Genomic DNA, 11,222 nt, shown 5'->3' with positions numbered 1-11,222 from the left:
TCCCACCCCCACCCAACACACACTTAATTTACTAAGGTAATGTACGATGGAGTCAAGACCCAAATAAAGACAGTGGGAGGAGACTCGAGGTACGTACTTTTTCATCATAATGAGGTTGTATCAAGGATTAGCTCTTAACTTTCTTTATTTGCCTTGGTGATGAATGAACTAACACGTCATATCGAAGGTCTAGGTCATGGTGTGTGCTATATGCAGATGATATAACATTGATTAATGAAGATTATACACACACACACACAATAGAGTTAATGATAGTTGGAGGTTAATTAGTAGAACCTAGAGTCTAAAGAGATCATATTGAGCAAGACATAAGATATAGAGTACTTAGAGTGCAAGTTCAACGATATAACTCACATGACAGATAGGAAAGTCAAAATTGATGTACAAGTCATCCCCAAGAGAGGAAGCATCAAATATATTGAATCTATTATTCAAGAAAATTAGGAGACTGGCGATAATATGAAGCAAGTCGTATGGATGGAATAGAGGCTCGCATTGACGATGATGTGGAACGGGGTGCATGGACGAATAGAGGCTCACATCTAGTTAGTGTCTTATGTGATAAGAAAGTGCACCAAGACTTAATACAAATTTTATAAAATGGTTGTTGAACCAACATTCTATGGAGCAGAGTGTTGGCCGTAGTCAAAAACTCGCACATCCAAAATATGAAAGTGATAAAAAAAATAAGATGTTGAGATGTATTAGTGTCATACTAGGAGAGATATAGTAGAATTGAAGATATTTAGGACAAGGTGAGACTGGCCTCCATCGTGGACAAAATCGATGAAGGCGAGACTGATAAGAGATGCACATATGTCCCAGTGAGGGTGTGGCAGATTAAATATAATGAGTATGAGAACAGGTAGATGTAATTAAGTCAAAAAAATATAAGGGAGAGATGATTAGACATGACATGACACACTTACTACTCTCATAGTACATAACCTTAATTAGTAAAAGGATTTGGAGGCTGAGGATTAATATGATAGAGAAGGTAGTCGGGTGTTGTCCAATTTTTCTTATCAATATTATTGTTATTTTTTGTACTGTCTTAGTCTTCAATTTTATTACTTTTTGTTGTTTTCTTTGTCTCGATTATCGTACTAGCTACTTCTCTCTTATACATCATTTTCAATATGACTTGTGTCACTACTATATTTAATTTTCATACCTATTTTTGATATGTTTTACTTTAGATGAGGGTCTATTGAAACAATCTCTCTATTTTCACAAAGCAGGATTGAAACTACATACCCATCATCTTCTACAAACTCCACTTATGAAATATATTGAGTATGTTGTTATATATTTTTAATGGCTTAGGATCTTAAATTTGTTTCGCGATTTCACTTGGACCTCTCAACTCAGACTTGTACCTATATTAAACACTTCTACAACATCAAATTTGAACCAGTTAAATATTTTTTACCTATGTGACACATTGATTATGATTCACTGGTGAATGAGCGTGTGAAGGCATGTAATTACCTTTTAGGAAAAAAAAAGTTATGTTCTTCTTCCTTGCCTCTTTGCCACCACTTTCTCCACCACACCACCAACTGTTATCGCCGACGCCGATGGTATACTCAACTACTTTCTCTTTCTTCTCTAGCCATTTCCTCTTTCTTCGTCGGCCATCAACTCTACCATTAACATCTTCAATGACTTGATCCTTTTCAAAAGTAATAATTTTTAGTCAAAAAAATATCTACCCAATCCCAATCAGTCATCTTTTTCACGATCATCTGTGCATTTTTTTCTTCTGTATCTTCTTTCTTGTTTTAGAAAATTTATTTCTTAGCCCATCGAATGAATATGGTCTTAGTTTGTTCGTCGGGAAAAAATAAAATCATCAGTACATCATTTTCACTTTTCTCCCTTCATCATTCTTTTTTTTGTAAGCAAGGATTTCATAGATTAATTAGGGAGCATAGTTTTCCCCGACTATGTCAGGGGACAAAAACATAGAGTTTCTAGCCACAACCCGGCTTGGTTGGTTAATAACATTGTCTGAAATTAATCTAGTTGAATGCGTTCCTACTATATTAGTCTGTAGAAGAGCTTGGACTGATAGAGGTAGAACATTTAATAACAAAAAGGAAGCACCAAAAAGGCTGGCATTCTTTCCTTATTTTGCCAACTGATCCGCCACCCTATTCTGTTCTCTAAACACGTGCAGTAGTGTTGCTGTATCCAGCTTTCTCAGAAGTCACCTACATTTATTTAGAGTGTTAGAATAGAGAGGGTGGCCATTTAATACAATATTCACTATAGTTATGCAATCAGTGTTAATGATGAGGGGGTGTAGGTGGTATTGCTTGGCAATAATGAGGCCCTTTCTAAGGGCAAGGATTTTCTCTAGGATTACGGTGGAATGGTGTAGGTTTTGAGAGAATCCTAGCTACTAAGAGCCAGTGTGATCTCTGAATACTCCACCAATTCCTCCTATTGCAGGTTGAAGTTCTGCAGAGCCATCAATGTTTAGTTTAAAGAAGCCCATAGAAGGAGGTTCTCATTTTGTCACAACGGCTATTTTGGGACTATTGGCATTAGTGGTGGTGGTGATGAGGAGTTTGTATTCCAAGGAAAGGTTAAGGGGGTGTCAATGGTGGTGAGCTCTTTTTTATTATTGAAAAGATTGTTGTTTCTAGTGAGCCAGATACTCCATAAGCATTGGGGGATAAGGTCGAACCAGGTGAAAATGTTATTGTAAGATTTGGGAGCTAGAGATTTTCAACATTTCATCCAGTTGTGGATGTTGAGGTAGTTTGAGCAAGGTCTGTAGGTATGATAAGGCCAAGTTTTTCCCAGAATTGGAGTGCATTAGGGCACTGGAAGAACATATGAGAAACTTTTTCCTGGGGTTCATTGTAGAAATAGCAGTGGCTTAGGATTTAAACCCTAACCTATGGAGGTAATGGTTAGTATAAAGTCTATGGTGATACAAAAGCCAAAGAAAATTTTTGATTTTGGTGGGGCAAGGGGCTGACCAAATAATAGTAAAGTTGCTCTGGTTATCAAGAATAGTTCTATGGGGGACAGAAAGGCTGTGGTAGAGGCTTCCAGTGAAGAAGGTGCCATTGGAGGTTAGGACCAGGCTGGGGTGTCTTTGCCACTGTTGCTAAGGGAAATGGGGTAGGAAGAGATGGTTTGGGTAACATGATCAGGGAGGGAGAAGGATATTTTAGAAAAATCCCAGTTTCCATTAATAAGAATATCCTCGATTTTGATAGATTCATCATTGGGAGTAGGAGGGATACTGATGATACTTCTCAGGCTAACATAATGAGGGATCCATTTATCATTGAAAAATTGAAAAAACTCACTTTATCCCATTTACCCACATTTCATACAATTCCTAGTCTACAGTCCTTCCACCCCTGAGAGATATTCTTCTATGTCCTTAAGACAATTCTGGTACTATTAGGGGTGGTATTAGGTCTCAGGTATTTTGAGAGGAGAATTTTGCTCCAGAGTGATTTTGGGTTTTGGTACAGTCTCCAGGCCAGACTGGCAGAAGGGCTCTTTGTTTTAGTTTAGCTCTCTGGATATCGAACCCACCTTTTTTCTTAAACCTAGTGATGGTATTCCAACTTATAAGGTGAAGTTTTTTCCTATCTCCAGTACTGCCCCATAGAAAGTTTCTTTGGATTCTGTTGATGCCCTCAATGATTTTTGAAGGAATCTTAATGTACTGTATGATATGGGTTAGGATGCTGGCAAGTTTAGCCTTGGTTAGGATAGACCTGCCAGCCATATTCAAGAAGGTGGTTTTCCATCCAGCTATTTTTTTTTGCATGTTGTAAAGTATAAATTGGAAATCACTGTGTTGAGGGTTTTGGTGGAAGATAGGATATCCCAGGTATTTCCCAAAGGTGGTAGCATCCCTCCCTGATATTGAGGATATTTGAGCAATGGGAGGAGTCTTGGGTTTTGCAATTACTAGAGAAGATGATTTTGGACTTTTCATTACTGAATCTCTGACCAGACAGCTGACAGAACTCACGGAGGGTGGCATTGATAGTTGAGCAATTCAGGACATCAGCTTTTGCAATAAGTGTGAGGTCATCAGTAAAGAATAGATGAGATATTTTTGGTCCATCAGTAGTGGTGCTTATGGGTGACCATTGCTTGTTTAAGACAACAACCTCAATGTTTCTAGAGAGTCTTTCCATACATAGAATGAACAAGTAGGGTGAAAGGGGATCCCCCTGCCTGATGCCCTTTGAAGGTTGGAAAGCAGCAGTTTTTTTGCCATTAACTAGTATGGAAATTAAGCTAGAGGTAATGCAAAACATGATGAGTTGGATGGTTTTTGTAGGGAAATGGAATAATAGGAGAGTGTCTCTTATGAAGGACCATTCAATTCTATCAAAAGTCTTTTCCAGGTCAATCTTGATAATTATGTTGGGATTGACTCCCCTCATTTTTTTAAAGTGAGAGATATATTCCTGAACTAAGACAGTATGATCACAGGCTCTTCTTTTGGACAGAAACTGGCCTAGCTAGGTCCAATAATGTGGGAAGGTATGGCTTGATCCTATTTACAAGTATTTGGTGATGAGTTTATAGGAGGTGTTGCAGAGTTCAATAGTCTTGTAATTCCTAATAGTGGTGGCATTCTGACTTTTAAGAATTAGACACAGTGGGGTGGAGTTGCACTCAGCAGGCATGGTACTACTAGTGAAGACTTCCCTGCAGAAGTCTATGGTATGCTTCCCCATAATGTCCCAATACTTTTGGAAGAACATGGGGTGGAGGCCATCAGGCCCAGGGCCCTTCATAGGCTTCAAGGAGCTAAGGGAGTGGAGCATTTCAGAGTCTCTTAGGGGAGCATGTAGCACTTGTGCCACATCTGAAGGCAACGAGTGAAGGTTATTGGGTTGGGGGGTGTTTTTGTTGATGGGAGCAATATGGCCAGTAGTGAAGAGAGTGGAATTAAAGGTCAAGATATGGTTGGTGATTTTCTCCTCCTGCTGGAGTAGGTTTCCCTGATCATCTTAAAGAGCATGGATTTTATTTTTCCTTATTCTGTTAATGGTGGTGGCATGAAAAAAGAAAGTGTTGGTATCTCCATGAGAGAGACAAGTGATTCTGGATTTGGTTTTCCAGAAGTCTTCCTTATTTTTTAAAAAGAGATTATATTCCAGTAGAAGGTCTCCCTCAAGCTTTTGGAGGAAGGAGTTGTGGTGGTAGTTGTTGGATTTTTTGATCCCATCAAGTCAGGCATTGATCCTTCTTATTTTTTTGAAGATGTTGCCAAAGACTTGTGCATTCTAGATGACAGCCTCTTATTGGAAGGACTTGACAGCCGTGTTAAAATTACCAGTTGGGGTAAAACATTGGCTAATAAGGGGCCTGAAGGTGGGGTGACTACACCACATAAGCTCAAGTCTGAAAGGTTTAGGTCCCATAGGGGTCCTATTGACCAAGGATAGCAGGAGAGGGCAATGGTCAGATTTGGTCCTAGATAGGTGTGTAACTGTGGCTTCAGGATAGTGCTTTATTCAAGAGCTATTAGCAACACACCAATCTAGTCTTTCCAGAATGAGCGAATTTCTATTTCTATGATGTTTGTTAGTCCAAGTGAACTTATTGCCTCTGTAACCTAAATCTATCATGTTGCAAGTATTGAGGCAATTTCTAAAGAGCCTCATTCTATTAGGGCTAGCATTATTGCCCCCAAGTTTCTCACTAGCCATTAGAATTTCATTAAAATCTCCATCCATTAACCATTTGCATTTATGGGTTTGTGCCATATGGCAGAGCTCCTCCTAGAGGGAAAGTCTATTATTGGGATCAGGGCTAGCATAAATAGAAGATAAAAGCCAGGGTTTAAGATCATCTCTTACCTTAACCATAAATAGAAGATAAAAGCCAGGGTTTAAGATCATCTCTTACCTTAACCATGACATGGACCCCTTGGGGGTAGACAAAGATGTTATTAAGTTTCCAGCATTCTTCCTTCCACATAACCACAATTCCACCACTGTGCCCCACAGCAGCAGATTCACTACTAAAAAAAGGCAAAAACCGATCACAAATTATGGTCGGAAAAAATCGACCGTTTTAAATTTTTATTTTTTTTTAAAAAGCGACCACAAGTGGTAGCTTTTTATTTTAAAAAATCAAAATAATTATTAAAATAATCTTAGTATTAATTATTATTTATTTTGCAAATGAGAAAAAAAAAAAAAAAATCGACCACTAGTGGTCAGTTTTAAAAAAAAAATTAAAACATATTTAAAAAACCGACCACTTGTGGTCGGTTTTTGAATAATTTTTAAATTGTTTTTTTCAAAAAAACCGATTACTAGTTGACGGTTCTTGAAAAAAATAATTAAAAAATATTTAAAAAACCGACCACTTGTGGTCGGTTTTTGAATAATTTTTAAATTGTTTTTTTCAAAAAATCCAATTACTAGTTGACGGTTCTTGAAAAAAATAATTAAAATATATATATATAACCGACCACTTGTAGTCAATTTTTTGATTATTTGTAATTTTTTTTTTCAAAAAAACCGAAATATATAAAAATACCGACCACTTGTGGTTGTTTTTTTGTTTTTTTATTTTTTATTTTTTAAAACGACCACAAGTGGTTGATTTTATATTTTAAAAAATTATAATAATTAATTAAATAATTTTATTATTAATTACTATTTATTTTTAAAATAAAAATTAAAAAAATAATACAAAACCGACCACTTGTGGTCGTTTTTTTTTTTTTTTTAAAAAAAAAAGCAATCACAAGTGGTCGCTTTTATATTTTAAACTAGTGAGAAGAAGCCCGTGAAAAGCACGGGCCCAACATCTATTCTAAATTAATATTATAATAATAATCATATCAATTAATGTGATATTTTTTGAATTTTAAAAATTAAATAAATTTATTTTTTAAAGTAATATTTGCATATATTCTTAAAATATATTAAATTATCAATTATTATAATTTATTATTCAAATATATAATTTTATTTTAAAATTTTAATTCATGAACAAAATTAAACTCTACAAATGTATAAATTAATAAAGAGTCTGAAAAATCAAATTCGATGGACCTATATTACTGTTTTTTAGATATCACGGGCTCAGTATATGTTATTTTTTTATCTCAAAAAATGTGATCCAAATAGAATTTAGATAACCAATCATACTTTTAATACGTTTTTAGATATTTTAAGTTGTTAACTATTGTAGTTTATAATATTTTTTTCGTTTTTAAATAATATGTATTACTCTCCTTGTCCAAACTTTTGTGCCGTTGATAGTTAATTATATTTTAAAAATAATTTAAGTTTTTAATTATTGTGATTTATTATACTATTCATCTATTGCAATGTAAACGGCATTGATATCATTTTGAGACTCAATCAAATATTTCATATCTTTTAAAAATTTTCAAGTTTTTAATTATTGTGATTTATAATATTTTTTACATACTTTTTGAAATATATAACACATTATTTTTTCTTTTAGATATTTTAAATTGTTAACTATTGTAATTTATAATACTTTTTATGTAATTTTCAAATAATATATGTTACTTCCCTTGTCCAAAATTTTGTGGCATTGATAGTCAATTGCATATTTTAAATAATCTAAGTGTTTAATTATTGTGGTTTATAAAACTTTTCCTTATATTTCAATTTAAGTGGCACACTGGTTAGACTATAATAATTAATTAGAGGTGATATAGTAAAATTACGATTGAAGCAAAGAAACAAACATGTCTTAAATTATTCACAAAAACTAATAAGAAGTGATATAACAAAATTACTACAAAAAGTACGTGTGATTTGTTTTTTAAAAATGGGCCTCATATAAGACGTGAAGTTAATTTAAAACATCAAAAGTTAACTTATCATTTTATATCTATTTTATTTTATTATTAAATATATATTTTTGTAATATTTAGATGACTTATAATAATTAATTAGGATGATATTTAGTAAAATTAAAATTGAAACAGTTGAAGTAGACATGTCATATATGTGTGTGTATTTATAGGTATATATATATATATATAGTATATACATATAATATAGTGAACGTATATTAATGACATAAGATAAACCAACCGATAATTCAACTGAGTATTTGTTAATTACGTTACGTTGTATATTATTATGGGGTAGTAAAATTGGGTATGTAATGTATATAGTATGTATTTGAATGCTGATAGCCAAGTGAATATATTTGTATATATATGTATATCTCACGTAATGATGAAATAGGTATACTATTTTGTGTCAATACAATATTGAGACACGTATATTGTTGAAGTTGTAATAATATAAGACAAATATTACGAGGTATATATACATATATCTAGTATAGTGACATATGCAGTAATCGAAAGCTCGATAATTGAATCTATATATCAAAATATTTTGAATAATGCACTGATATCATACTATTGAGGAAATAGATATACTATTTTGTGTGAATGTAGATACGCATATATTGTTGAAGTTGTAATAACGTAAGACAAGTAATCGATAATTTATCTTATTAACACGTTGTATTACGAGGTATATATATATCTAATTAAAATTGATAATTTATCTGATTAACACGTTGTATTATGAGCTATAATATCGTAATTAAAATTTAATTAACCAAAAATTTATCGTAACTTGAAAAATTCATTGATATTATCATACGATTGAGGAAATATATTACTCGTGTTAATGTGATGATAAAATAACTAAATATATGATTATATATATATATATATATATATATATATATATATATATATATATATGCATTGCATTAAATTAATTGGATATTTTTATAAATATTATAAAATTTATTAAAAAATTAATTTTTATATACGTAATCTATTTTAATATCAACATTTTTATTACATTTCCTAAAATAGCAACCCTAATTCAATTCAATTCAATTCAATTTTCCCAATTCATTTACTTTCTAGCCACATTTTATATATGTCTATGTCAATTTTAGCCTAAATTTATTTCCAATTTGACCTCAAATTAAAATCTCCAATTTCAATTTCATTTGACTCCTTTAAATTTTAATCATAGCCATTGATCTAATCCGATCAATGGCTGAGATTAAATCCACCATTTATCACACTTTTAAACAAAATAACTCAAACCCTAATTCATTTTTCACAAAAATAACCGCACCCTCATCTCCTTCTCTTCTCCCTCTTCCTCTCTCTCTATCAACGATGACGGAACCAACGTTAAGCCGCCAGCCGTCAACGGAATCCCAGCGCTGCCAGCCGTCACTGCTCCAGCTTCCTTCGTTAAGTCGCTGTCAGCCGTCGCTGCTCCAACCGACAACCATCTCCACTAACGCCGACAGCACCACCAGCCGGTGAAGCAACCGTCCACCAGCCAGCCGGCAACCTCCGTTTAGAAGTAAACTCCGTTAACTTCATTAAGATTAACATACAAACTTTGAGGGTTTGTATAGCAACACTATTATTATAGCAACAAAAGGATCCAAGAGGGTTACTACATGGGAGAAAGGAAAAAAAATATTCTTGTAGATACCATTAATCGTGGTAAAATCTATAGATATCTACATGAATAAGATAAAAAGTGCCAATCAAAAGAGTTAAAGCAAAGCTCTTTAATCCCATAGATTAAACTAATGTTCTAAAATATAGGGTCTCTAGGTAAGTTTACTTGTCTTTGAAAGTTTCGAGATATGATCCATAAGTACCACAGATTTTTAGTCTTCAATGTTTGAAAGATTCCACGTTTTCAAGATAATCATTAAGAACGTCCAAAGTATATTTAGTTATGATTTCATAATAATAAAGATTTTCAATATTACGCAATTTTCTTATTTGCTAAAACTCCAATACAAGGAGTCATATAATATATTTTATTAATATTTCATTTAGAGTTCTCCAATACTGTCTGTATTCCTTGTGTTGTATCTTTCTAAATTGTGGCATCAAGACCAGAATTTAGTTTCTTTACTTTTCTAAAAGATAAGGTTGATCTTGCTTAAGGGTTTTAGAATATCTATACCTTGAGTATACATAAACTTGTACAATGTTCTCAAAGTTCAGTCATGTTGTAGACATGTAGTAACTTAAAAATGGAGTTGTGTATCTTTTAATTTGCTAAGCTCATTATTTTCGATATTGCAGTTTCCTGTGAGAGAATCTATAAGCAGATTGAAGCTGCTATTTTGAAATATCAAGAAATTAAGAAAAATATCAAAGGTATGTGGACATAGTGAAGCTGTGTGGGGCCTTGTGCAATTCACTATTGTTGTTATCTTTCTTTGATTGTTCATATTGAAGTCTAGTAAAACCATGTGTGGCCTTGCGTGATTCACCAGCATTGTTCTTGACATCTTATTGATTTTGTTGTTGCTTGAAAATTGTATTGTGAACTTGATCTTGAATGTTTAGGGACATGGGAGGTGTTTTTCTATTTTGAATGTGATTATATTTGGTGACTTAGTAGGTTGAAAATGATTAAGTGTAGGGACTTTAAGGGTGACACGGTCGGTTGAAAGTGGTTAAGAATAGAAACTTTGAAGGGGATTTTGTGTTTTGAATGTGACTTGTTTGACGACTTAGTAAATTGAAAATGGTTATGTCTAGGGACTTTGAAGGGAATTTTTTTTGTTTTGAATGTGGTTTGTTAGGTCACTTTGTTGCTCGAAAAAGGCTAAGTCTAGGGACTTTGAAGGGTATTTTTTTTGTTTTGTGTTTTTGTTTTGATACTTAGTTGCTTGAAAATGATTTAGTTGGTGACTTTATTTGTTGAAAATGCTTAAGTTTTGGTGACTTTAATAGTGAATTAGTGTTTAGGAGGTGATGTGGTTGGTGACTTTATTGGTTGAAAATGCTTAAATTTTGGTGACTTTAAAAGTGAACTTTTGTTTAGAAGGTGATGTTGTTGGTTACTTTATTTGTGAAAAATGCTTAAGTGCGGGTGACTTTAATAGCGAATTAGGGTTTAGAAGGTGATGTTGTTGGTGACTTTATTTGTTGAAGATGCTTAAGTTTTGGTGACTTTATTTGTTGAAGATGCTTAAGTTTTGGTGACTTTAATAGTGGATTAGTGTTTAGGAGGTGATGTAGTTGGTGTCTTTATTAGTTGAAAATGCTTTAAGTTTTGGTGACTTTAAAAGTGAACTTTTGTTTAGAAGGTGATGTTGTTGGTGACTTTGTTTTGGTGACTTTAATAGTGAATTAG

This window comes from Capsicum annuum, chromosome 11 (genome assembly GCF_002878395.1).
Source record: "Capsicum annuum cultivar UCD-10X-F1 chromosome 11, UCD10Xv1.1, whole genome shotgun sequence".
In the NCBI taxonomy this organism is placed as follows: domain Eukaryota; kingdom Viridiplantae; phylum Streptophyta; class Magnoliopsida; order Solanales; family Solanaceae; genus Capsicum; species Capsicum annuum.
Note: the sequence above shows the minus strand (reverse complement) of the source record.